Below are 11,205 nucleotides of genomic sequence, written 5' to 3' on the forward strand. Positions count from 1 at the left end.
GCAATTTCCGGCTCTCATTGACTGTGCTGTGCACTCCTCCATGTCTGTCTGGCTACTGAAACAGCTGTTCCATGCTCAGGAAGAGGCTTCTATTGCTGTCGCTTCTGCTGCTTGGTTCCTCCATGGCTGGCTGGCTACTGAGGTGAGCCACCAGCCATCAAAGCATTCCCCTCCTGCTGTGGGGCTCACTTTCCCTTCAGTGGCTGTTGCTAGGCAACCAAGCTTGGTTCTATCAGTAAAAAGGCAGGGGCAGAAGGCCCTTTCCAGGCCTACTTTGGTCTTTGTGGGGAACTCATTGGGGCCAGTCCTGACTAGGGTTGCTAGATCCAGGTTGGGAAATTCCTGGAGATTTGGTGGTGGAATCTATGGAAGCCAGACTTTGGGGAAGGGAGAGGCCTCAGCTGAATAAAATGCCATAGAGTCCATCCTCCAAAGCAGTTATTTTCTCCAGGGGGAGAGAGATCTGTTGTCTGGAGTTCAGTTGTGATACCAGGTAATCTTTAGGCTTCACCTGGAAGTTGGCTATCCTAGGCCTGGCAGCTCCCTCTGGGTGAGTTGATGCCACCTTAATGGCATAGCTTAACTAGGCCTGGCTGCTTGCTCCTGTTCAGCAGCAGCAACCCTGCTAGAACAGCTAGTGTGGCATAGCAGTTAACACTTCAGAGCAGGGTCTGCCAGGCCCAGGTTCTTGCTGTGGAAGCTGAGTGGGTGATTTCAGACCACTCACAGACTTTTGGCCTAACCTACATCACAAGGTTGTTGTGCTGATCGAAAGGGGGGAGAGGAGAATGATGTAAGCTGGCTGCTTTGGTCCCCACTGCAGAGAAAGACTGTACTTTTCCTCCTGGGGAACCATTGTTGCCAATCTCCAGCTGCTGGAGATCACTTAGAATTACAACTGCTCTCCAGATGGCAGAGATCAGTCTCCCAGGAGAAAATTGTGAACTCTTTGTCATTATACCCCATGACAGCCAGTGTGATGCAGCAGTTAGCACTTCAGAGCAGGGTCTGCCAGACCCAGATTCTTAATGTGGAAGCTGATTGGGTTATTTCAGACCACTCGCAGACTTTCAGCCTAATCTACGCCACAGGGTTGTTGTGCAGATTGAAAGGGGGAGAGGAGAATGATGTAAGCGGCTTTGGTCCTCACTGTGAAGAAAGTCTGGAGAGGGTAGGACCTCAGACAGGTACAATGCCATAGACTCCACCCTCCAAACTAGCCATTTCCTCCTGGGGAATCATTGCTGCCAATATCCAGGGGAGGGCTGGAGATCACTCAGAATTATAACTGCTCTTCAGATGGCAGAGAACAGTTCCCCTGGAGAAAATGGTGGACTCTGTGTCCTTATACCCTGCTGAGGTCACCACAGCAAATTGTTGCTGAGTTCCCAAGGGCAGGGCACCCCCCCCCCCAGAGCCTCTTTCCAGAGCTCATTGTATTTATTTCCACAATGGGCCTTATTCCTAGTAAATAAATAATAACCCAATTGCTCTCTGATTCTCTCTAGGCTTTGGCCCTTTTTTCTGTGTGCAGGCTTCTCATCTTAATTCCGTAGATTTAGAAGAACAAATACACATCTTCCCAATTTTCCTACCACCAGGGGCCATGGTACCCCACCTGCTGGGTCACCAGCCCCTACAAAGCTGCCATTGTTTTGTTTGTTGTTGTTTTGGAAAGACCTGTTGCTGCCACACTTCCTTCTTCTCTTTGCATGTGCTCTGAGAAGAGCAACAGGGCAGCAATGCAAGGTCACTCATCAGTGTGAGGGTTCCCTTTTTGCACAGTCAGGTTCAGAGGCTCTAGCTCCTCCTCTTCCTGTCACATAGTTCTGATGTCATGCACTTGCTGCTCACTGAGTCCCTACTGCCATCTTTACATTAAAAGTGAATGATACTAGGCCTGGCTGCTTGCTCCTGTTCAACAGCAGCAACCCCCCTAGAACAGCTACCGTGTTTCCCCGAAAATAAGACACTGTCTTTATTTTTTTTCAAGAAGACACACTAGGGCTTATACCACAAATGCATAGAAATCCTGCTAGGGCTTATTTTTGGGGTAGGTCTTATTTTCAGGGAAACAGGGTAGTATGGCATAGCAGTTAACGCTTCAGAGCAGGGTCACATAGTTCTGATGTCATGCGCTTGCTGCTCACTGAGTCCCTGCTGCCATCCTTAGGTTAAAAGTGAATGATAGGTCTGGAAAGATTAAAGGCCTCCATTGCACTCACTTGCTTTCTGTCATGGCAACTCTGCATCAGCAGTGATGGGCAGGAAGTCTGCTTAGGGAGTCATTCACAGGCTTGTTTGACTGTCTTCATCCCGTCATATGGGATGGCACCATTATAAGTTAACCGGTGAACATCAAGGACCATGGGGCAGACATTGTCTCCTTTCAGCACTTTGCCACATTTATTGAGTACCATTTTGGGAGTTAAGAAATAAAGAAGATGACAAGCTGTGAGAGTTGCAGTCAAAAGTGATGGCTAGAGCCCCACAACATAATTTGTTGCCAAGGCTGAGCACAATTGCTTCAGAGTGATTAAAAAAACACACAGAAGAGTAGCTTATGCAAGCAAAAATGATGGGCATGTGAAATGGCTGTCTCTGATTGAAGCCCTCATGTGTGCTTAGTGCTTCCACAAAGTCTTCTGTACAAATCAAAATGAATGGCTTTGAAATGCAGTCTGGGTTGCTTGGGAGGGGGGGGGGTCTCTGATTGAAGCCCTCATGTGTGCTTAGTGCTTCCACAAAGTCTTCTGTACAAATCAAAATGAATGGCTTTGAAATGCAGTCTGGGTTGCTCGGGGGGGGGGGGAGAAAGAGATTACATAGTTTATGAGGATTTGAGCTATCCATTTAATAATAAACAAGGGCCCCGTTCACATGGAGGATTTGCCACGCTAAAGGCATGAGTGGTAGGCAGATTTTCGGTGTGTAATCACACCACAACAACTGGGAAGCATAGCGCACCTGTAGCCAACCCGTGGCATCCCGCCGAAGACGCGCAGTAAAAAAATACCTCAGAAAGTGCATTTGCTTTTTGATTCACTCCACTGCTTTGGGCAAAAAAGATACTCTTCCAGTCCTTGAGTAGTACATACACACAGCCTGTCTCTGTCTTCCTCCTACTCCATCCTACTCTTGCTGTACAGGGAGAGATGGAAGAACTGGGGACCCATAGATGGAGGGGATAGCAGGGAGACAGGAGGAAACTGAGAGCTCAAAATTGTTTGAACAGAGTGGTCAAGAATGGTTGTATCTGTTGAGAATGGTTATTCCAAGGAGAGGGTGGTACTAATCTTCTGATCTAAGATATCAAAATGGGCTCACAGAGAGTCACAATGACTTCTGAAGAGAATGACCATGAATTATTTGTTTTTTTTAAAGAATGCATTAAAGATAAGGTAACGGTTTCCCTTGCTCGAAAGCCAGTCGAGTCTGACTCTAGGGGGCGGTGCTCATCTCCATTTCCAAACCGAAGAGCCAGTGCTGTTCGAAGACGTTTCTGTGGTCATGTGACCGGCATGACTAAACATCGAGGCACACAGAATGCTGTTAACCTTCCCACCAAAGTGGTGCCTATTTTTCTACTTGCAGTTTCTTGCTTTCGAACTCCGAGGGTGGCAGTGGGGCCAAAGACGGGAGCTCACTCTGTCACGTGGCACTAGGGTCTCAAACTGCCAAACTACAGACCTTCCAGTCTGCAGCTCAGCGTCTTAACCTCTGAGGCACCACAGCCCCAAAGAATGCATTAGCAAAGTCCAGTTTATGACACAGTGGAAGTTTGGGAGGCTGAAATAAATTTTCCGAATGAGAGAGAGAGAGACAGAGAGATTGTCAACTGCAACCCCAGGGTATTTGTAAATTTGATGTATTAGACAAGATGGTCATATTCTCAGACACTTTTATATCTCATTGTCTGGCTGCATAGATTCTCTAGTGGATAAATCCTTGACAAGTTGTACTGAAGCCTGAAGTGAAAAGGTGCAGAACAATGTTACAGTCTTTCTAATTAAAGAGGGAAAAACCAGTCCAGGGTCTGCTTTTCTGCCATCTTTCCACGGACATTGTTAGCCATAGGATACATCCCTCCCCCCCAGGTTTCAGGTGACAGCCAGCTCAGTGGCTACGTCCACCCTCCCATCTTACCCAGGACTGTAATCCTGGACTTTCGCCCAGGGCCCCAAAGACTGCCCCTGTCTAGGATGACCTATCACTGTGTGTGATACTTCATTTGCTAAATCCAGGAAGGTGTATGAGACAGTTTTACTCCAAAGTGTCTTTTGGCGGAGCATAAACTGTTTGGGCAGAGTTGGCTGCATTTTTAATGCCGTAATTTTATCTTGCTGCTGGACAAGATGTTTTTCTTAGCCACCTTGAGACTGAGGAGATGAGGCGAGTTATAGACCTGCTGTCTACTAATACTTTCAGAGGTTGTGTACAATTACCAAAAATATAAAATGCAACATAATATAAAGCTTCTTTGAAAAGCAAGCTTCAGTAGAACAGAGTAGCAAGTAAAAACCATGCTAGCCATAAAGCAGCTGATGGGAACAAAAAATTCTCAACAGTGTCAAATGAAGGCAGCAGGCAAAGGGAAAGGAGGAGGACATTTCAAAATTAGTGGCAATCACTGAAAAGGCCCTGTTCCTCCTGGACCCCTGCCCTGTCTCCAAGACATAAACACAGACCTGTGAATCTGAACCTGAACAGTGGAGAAGAGAACAGTGAAACCTGCTATGGGTTCCCATTGGGGAGACTTTGCTCAGCTTTTGAGCTTATGTAAAATGGCACTCTTTCATAATGCTTTCAGTAGTCTATGAGTGGACTTTGTGGCCTGCTTCCTTCTATTTGTGCTTTTATGCTGATATAATGTACTTGATTTTACATTTATATAAACCACTTTAAGTCTCATTGATTAGGAGGGGGATATAAAAATATGCAATAAAAATAAATATATTAGATCAAGGTCCATCCAGTCAAGGATCCTGTTTCACACACTGGCAAACCAACTGCCAGAGACAACCACCAAACAGAGTGGGCCTCCCCCCACCCCATATTGGCTCTTAGTATTAACATGCGGCAGTCCCCTTTAGTCACCATGACTAGCAGCCATTGGGGACCTCTCCTCTATGATTCTCTCTAATCCCTTTTTAAAGCCGTCCATGCTCGTGAACATCACTGCATACTCTGGCAGTGAATTCTGCCATTTGGCACTTCAAATACCCTGGACCTAAGCTATATAAGGCTCTATAGGCTGAATTAGGACCAAAAATGAACATGTGGCAAGTGCAGATTGCTAAACACCAGTGTTATTACAGTAGCCTGTAGTCTGTGCCAGCTAACGATCTTGCATTCTGGACTAACCAAAGCTTCTTCACCATCTTCAAGGGCAGCCACATATAGAGAGCATTGCAGTAGCCTAGCTCTTTACCTGAGGTGCTTTTTTTCAGCCAGTTTGGTGTAGTGGTTAAGTGCGTGAACTCTAATCTGGGAGAACCGGGTTTGATTCCCCACTCCTCCACTTGCACCTGGCTGGATGACCTTGGGCAAGCCGTAGTTCTGATAAGAGCTGTTCTTGAAAAAGAGCAGTTTCTGTCAGAGCTCTCTCAGCCCCATCTACCTCACAGGGTGTCTGTTGTAGGGAGGGGAAGGGAAAGGAGTTTGTAAGCCGCTCTGAGACTCCCTTGGGTAGTGAAGGGCGGGGTATAAATCCAATCCTTCTTCTATGTGCAATGAAGCTTCCTTGCAAGAGAGTGCAATCTTCCTCACCCCCAACAAGAGTCTAAAGTAGTACAGTCTTCTAAAAACATTACTGCTGCATTCTGCTGAATAATTAAACTGGGAGTTAGATACGTCATTTATGGAAGATCAGTGTGTATAATTTGTGTTGAGTTTTGCATCACTTTGTCATGATGAGGGCCTCTCCATACAGCAATGCTGGATAGTTGGACTTACTTCTAAAAAGGGCTGCACTGAATGCTTGCCCTCAGTTTCATCTGTTCAGTGAAAAGGATTTGCCTTCAACAGGCTTCTGTTTAATTTAATTTAGCATTGAAAATGTTGACCATGATGTAAGCCTCCAGCAATTGGGCATGGATTTCCACACGTCAAAGAGTCTGACTGTCAGGGACAATAGGGCTCAAATACCTTTCCAGTTATGAAGCTCACTGGGTGGTCATTGTGAGGATACAATGATTGAAAGGAGAACCATGTTTGCTGCCCTGGATTCCTTGGAGGAAGGGGCAAGATTAAAAGGGCATTAGATAGATGATTATAAAATGCCATAGTGTGTATGTCTTTCCTCTGCTATAAAGGTCTTTTAAATAACATATATATATGTATATGTTTGTGTGTGTATGCAGACAGATAGAAAGGTAGGTAGATCCTGCAAAGCCATTCTGCCAATGTTAAGAACATAAGAACATAAGAGATGCCAATGTTGGATCAGGCCAAAGGCCCATCCAGTCCAACACTCTGTATCCCACAGTGGCCAGAAAAACCAGTGCCATCAGGAGGTCCACCAGTGGGGCCAGGACATTAGAAGCCCTCCCACTGTTGACCCCCCCCCAAGCACCAAGATGACAGAGCATCACTTGCCCCAGAGTCCCTATCTATACCTTGAGTCTTGAGTCTTCCGTGGGCAGGAGCTATGTGAAAAAGCTCCACCATTAGCAGAATGAATTCAGAGGGTCCAGTGCTGAAGTAGTTCAGAAAAGCAAGGGTATCCCAGGGGCTTTCTGTGGTTATCCAAAATGGTGGGGCTCAAAGGTAGAAAACTCAATGGAAATAAGGGGGTAACAGTAATCTGTATGGGTCAGAACCATTAAAAAAATAAGCATACCAACATACTCATATATATTAATGAGATCCATATATGAAAGATAGACAGTATAGAAAAAAAAGAAAGTATAGAAATACATGGTGTGTATATGCATACATACATATACCCCATATTCCTATACTTCTCTACCTCCATTGAAAGGTTTCTTTTCTCCGGTGCTCCAGAAGTGGAGCAGTCCTTTGGACTCCAAACTCCTGGGTTAGCCAGGAACCATGGGGTTTCTTTTCGCTTACCGTGGTTCCTAGGGTAGTCCTCCTGGCCTCCCACGCCGTTCCGAGATGAGGAGCCAGCAAGGAGCGTCCGACCTTGATGGGAGTCAAAGCGCCCCGGTGCGCTCGTCCCCGCCGCTCAGCTCTGTCGACCACTCCCTATCGGGAGAGAGCAGAGCTAACTTGCCAGACCTCTTCTGTCCTCAACACGGCGTCGTGGGACTCATCTGGTCTGTTGTTCCCCAGGGGTTCCCCAGGTCTACGGCCCAACGAAGGAACAAACGTTCTTCCGCGTTTGGGAATGGAGGGAACAACCGGGACGTCAGGAAACAGGGAAGCTGAAAAGCTACCTGATGCTGTCCTCCTCCACAATATCCGTGCTTCTTCTTATCTTCTCTTCAATTTTCTTTCCAATTCGAGTGCTCTGAGAGAGCACAGTCCACCACAACCTGCTCTGAAAGCAGGGCTGGAGAAACTGGGAATCTGAGGGACAAGCCCCTCCCTCTCTGTGCCTCAAGAGTCTGCCGGCCCTGCCTTCAGAGGAGGGAGGAGCTAACCCAGGAGTTTGGAGTCCAAAGGACTGCTCCACTCTGGACCACTGAGAAGGAAGCTTCACGGTAAGTGGAGACAAATCTTCCATTTTCTGTTGTATGTCATTATGTTCTGTGAGTTTTGTACTTAGCAGCTACCTTTTTTTAGCAGTGTAATATTTACACCCAGTCCATCTGAATGGTTACACGTTTAGTTCTTTACTATCCCCCATTACCACTCCAGTGGGGCATAGATGATTGCTGTCCCCTCCCAGTCAGTCCTCAGATAAGGAGGGCCAGTAGTGGCAGTCCCAAATGCCTTTGCATCAAGTCTGGTGTGTGCCAGATTGATTGCGGTTGAAAAAGAGAACCTACTCAACTCCACTCCTCCTGCCTAGGAAGAGGTAAGCTGTTCCCTATTAGTCACACACTTGATCTGAGCCAAAAAGCTGAGAAGTCCTGGACTGTTTTACACTGTCTTGCTTAGCACATGGCTGCAAGCAGCAGTAAGTCTGGGTCTTCCAGCAGTAATTTAAATAATGAAATATTGCTGCACAGAGCTGTAAAGTGGAGCACCAGCAGCTTAGACAGCAGTAGCTTCAGCAGTAAAGTATTGGTGTGGATGCAAGTTTAGTAAATGCAGACCTTGCTGTCAATTAGGGCTTGTCACTTAACTGCTGAGCCATTTTCAAGATACTGTTTTATCTCCCCATAATTGCATCTGGAATAGAAGTCTGTGTCCATTCAGGTTTTGCTTCCGTTCAACACAGCCTCAAATCTGTTCCCTTTGCTCAAATGAGGACCCCATTTTAAAGTGCTGTACTGTAGCCTACTGCTCTCAGCAAATCTGAAGCCTTCCTGCAGCCTAAGGAGTCTATGTCCAACATATGGCTCTTTTTCCAGCAGAAAGCCACTGTAGCTGACTTTGCTGAGTGGAGTGATAGGATACAGGCCCAGATGCTAGCCGGACAGAACATTTGCCTTCTCTACGTTCTTGGAGCTCTTGTAGAATTTCTATCAAAGCAAGATTGTGGCAGTTGATATACAATATTTATGAGGCTGTTTTTTCTTCCCTTTGTTTCTTTCATAAGAGCTAGCCCCCTAAAGCAGCATATTTCATGATGGAACCTCCATACATTTTTTTATTTCTGCATTTTTTATCTTTGAATCAAAACCATAGTGCTAGTATTACTAATAACATGGTTGGGAACTTTGTTATTCAACTTTATTTGGTAAGGTAATAGAAGGATAATGTTAACTGATATCTGCTCAAACTGGGATGAAAGTTGACATCTTGGCCATGGGTTCAGTATGTCTAGTAGCAGCAAGTCCCATTTTTAATTTTAAAACATTGATCGCTGAATTCAGTTGCCATGGTAGACATGAGTAAAGAACAGTTGCTTCATGTTCATCAGTTAATACAATATTATTGTATTATGTAACAGACTACATTTAAAATACTGTTTTTGTAATGCAGCAAAATCAGAGAAGGGAGGTGAATGGTTAACTCTGTTCTAGGATGTTGAGCTTGAGTGATAGACTGCTTCTTTTTTCTGATTGGCCAGTGCAAGCTGAGGGAAATATAAAATCAGCTGGGTGCTAAGGGGGGAGTGAATTTGTTTTGAGTTCAGCAGCAGTTGCTGCTCAGTAAAGTAAAAGTTCAGCTACAGGAGTGGATGTCTGAATAGTCTGACTGAAAGACTGTCAGACAGGTTCACCTTTTGAATAAAGAGAGAGACTCCTGGTCTCAGCTGTTTTAAACATAACGTGAGAAAGAATTCCATCTAAGAATTCAGAGTCTAGTGTCAGCTAAAGCTAAAACCAAGAACTGGGGTTTGAGATTTTGGCAAAGAGTGACTGGGTAGCAGGCTGAGGCTCCCAATCAGGCCAAAAGGAATAGGGTTATACTTTCAGGGAAGAAATACAAGGCCTGTCCAGTTATACAGGGAATTGGCACTGAGGCAGTCCCTGGTCTGTAGTGAAAGGAAGCAGTTATAGACTACTCAGGAGAAAGAAGACACATTGTGATTTCAGAAAAGGGGAAAGAATCTGATACACTAAGGGTGCGTTCAGACGGGGCGTTTCAGCCGGCATAAACTGTACCGGTTGGAACTGTTGCAGTTTATGCCGGCTAAAACGCGATCCCTCCTGACTGCGCAGCACATCGCAATATGTCTGTCCACACTTCAGGCGCTCAGCAGAGCGCATCGGCGTTTTTAACATTTTTACACAGTTTGCACATGCGCATAGGCAGGCTTCCTTCTAATGAAGCCATTATACCCTGCTGAGGCTACTTGCCTCCCTGAACCCCACTGTCCCAAAGCTCCACCCTGAAATCTCCAGGAATTTCCCAACTTGGAGCTGGCAGCCCTAAGGTGAATTGATCTCTGTAGCTGGGAGATCCGTTGTGATTCCCAGAGAGCTGCCACTGATGCTGTGGGGGAGAGGAAGCAGGCTGGGTGGCTGGGAGCAGTGCCACCATTGCTGCTGCTGCGCAGGGTGGGGGAGGAACCAGGCAGGAAGCTGGCTGAGTGATGGGGGCAGAAAGAGAGAGTGACGGGGTGGGGGGGAGAAAGAGTGATGAGGTGGGGAGGCAGAAAAAGAGAATGATGAGGGAGCAGAAAGAGAGAGGAAGTAACATGCATGGAGGAGAGATACAGAGTAAGAAAGGAGGGCAGAAGGGAAAAAGAGTATGAGAGAGGTAGCGGGAGAGGGGAGGAAGCAAAGGTGTGAGGAATGGGATGACCATCCCACAAGTTTCTTGCGGGGCTCCACTTGTACATATCTATTACTAGCAGTAAAGCCCGTTGTGAAAGCAATACAACGGGATCTAGAAAGAGGCTCTGGGGGAGTGCTCTGGCTTTGGGCAAACAGTGTCAATTTGCTGTGGTGACCTCAGCAGGGTATAATGACAGAGTCCACTGTTTTCTCCAGAGGAACTGATCTCTGCTACCTGAAGAGCAGTTGTAATTGTGAGTAATCTGTAGCCCTCACCTGGAGATTGGCAGCAATTGTTACCCAGGACAAAATGGCTGGTTTGGAGGGTGGAGTCTATGGCATTCTACCTGTCTGAGGTCCCACCCCTCTGCAAACCCCACCCTCTCCAGGCTCCACCCCTCAAATCCCCAGGAATTTGTCAGCATGTAGTTGGCAACCCCATCTCCTTCCCAGCTAGCCACCAACCTACCATTATCTGCCCCTTTGACTTCAGCTGACTTCTGCCCTCCCTTCTGCAGAGCAGTTGTAATTCTGAGTGCTCTCCAGCCCTCACCTGGAGATTGGCAACAATGGTTCCCTATGTGGGACTGACTGGTTTGGAGGGTGGAGTCTATGGCAGTGTACCTGTCTGAGGTCCCACCCCTCCTCAAACCTCACCCTCTTCAGGCTCCATCCCTCAAATCTCCAGGAATTTCCCATCTGGAGTTGGCAACCCTATCAGGATTGGCCCCAATGTGTTTTCTCCCAAAGGCCAAAGTAGGTGACAGGACCAAGCTTAGTTGCCTACCAACAGGCACTGAGGGGAATGTAGGGTTGCCAGCTCTAAGGAGGGAAATACCTGGAGGTTTGGGGGGTGGATTCTGTAGAGGGCCGGGCAACGGAGGCATCGGCCTTCCGTCGCCCGCCT

The 11,205-nt window shown here is 46.7% G+C and overlaps 1 protein-coding gene across 1 annotated transcript in view; it reads left to right on the plus strand.

Moving 5' to 3' along the window:
• Nucleotides 1-11,205, plus strand: part of CACNA2D1 (calcium channel, voltage-dependent, alpha 2/delta subunit 1) — a gene marked incomplete at its 3' end in the record, with an annotated part of 640,713 nt that overhangs the window by 560,324 nt on the left and 69,184 nt on the right. The window lies entirely within an intron of this gene.

Source organism: Gekko japonicus, unplaced genomic scaffold, assembly GCF_001447785.1.
Source record: "Gekko japonicus isolate JY-2015 unplaced genomic scaffold, Gekko_japonicus_V1.1 scaffold471, whole genome shotgun sequence".
NCBI classification, from domain to species: Eukaryota; Metazoa; Chordata; class Lepidosauria; order Squamata; family Gekkonidae; genus Gekko; species Gekko japonicus.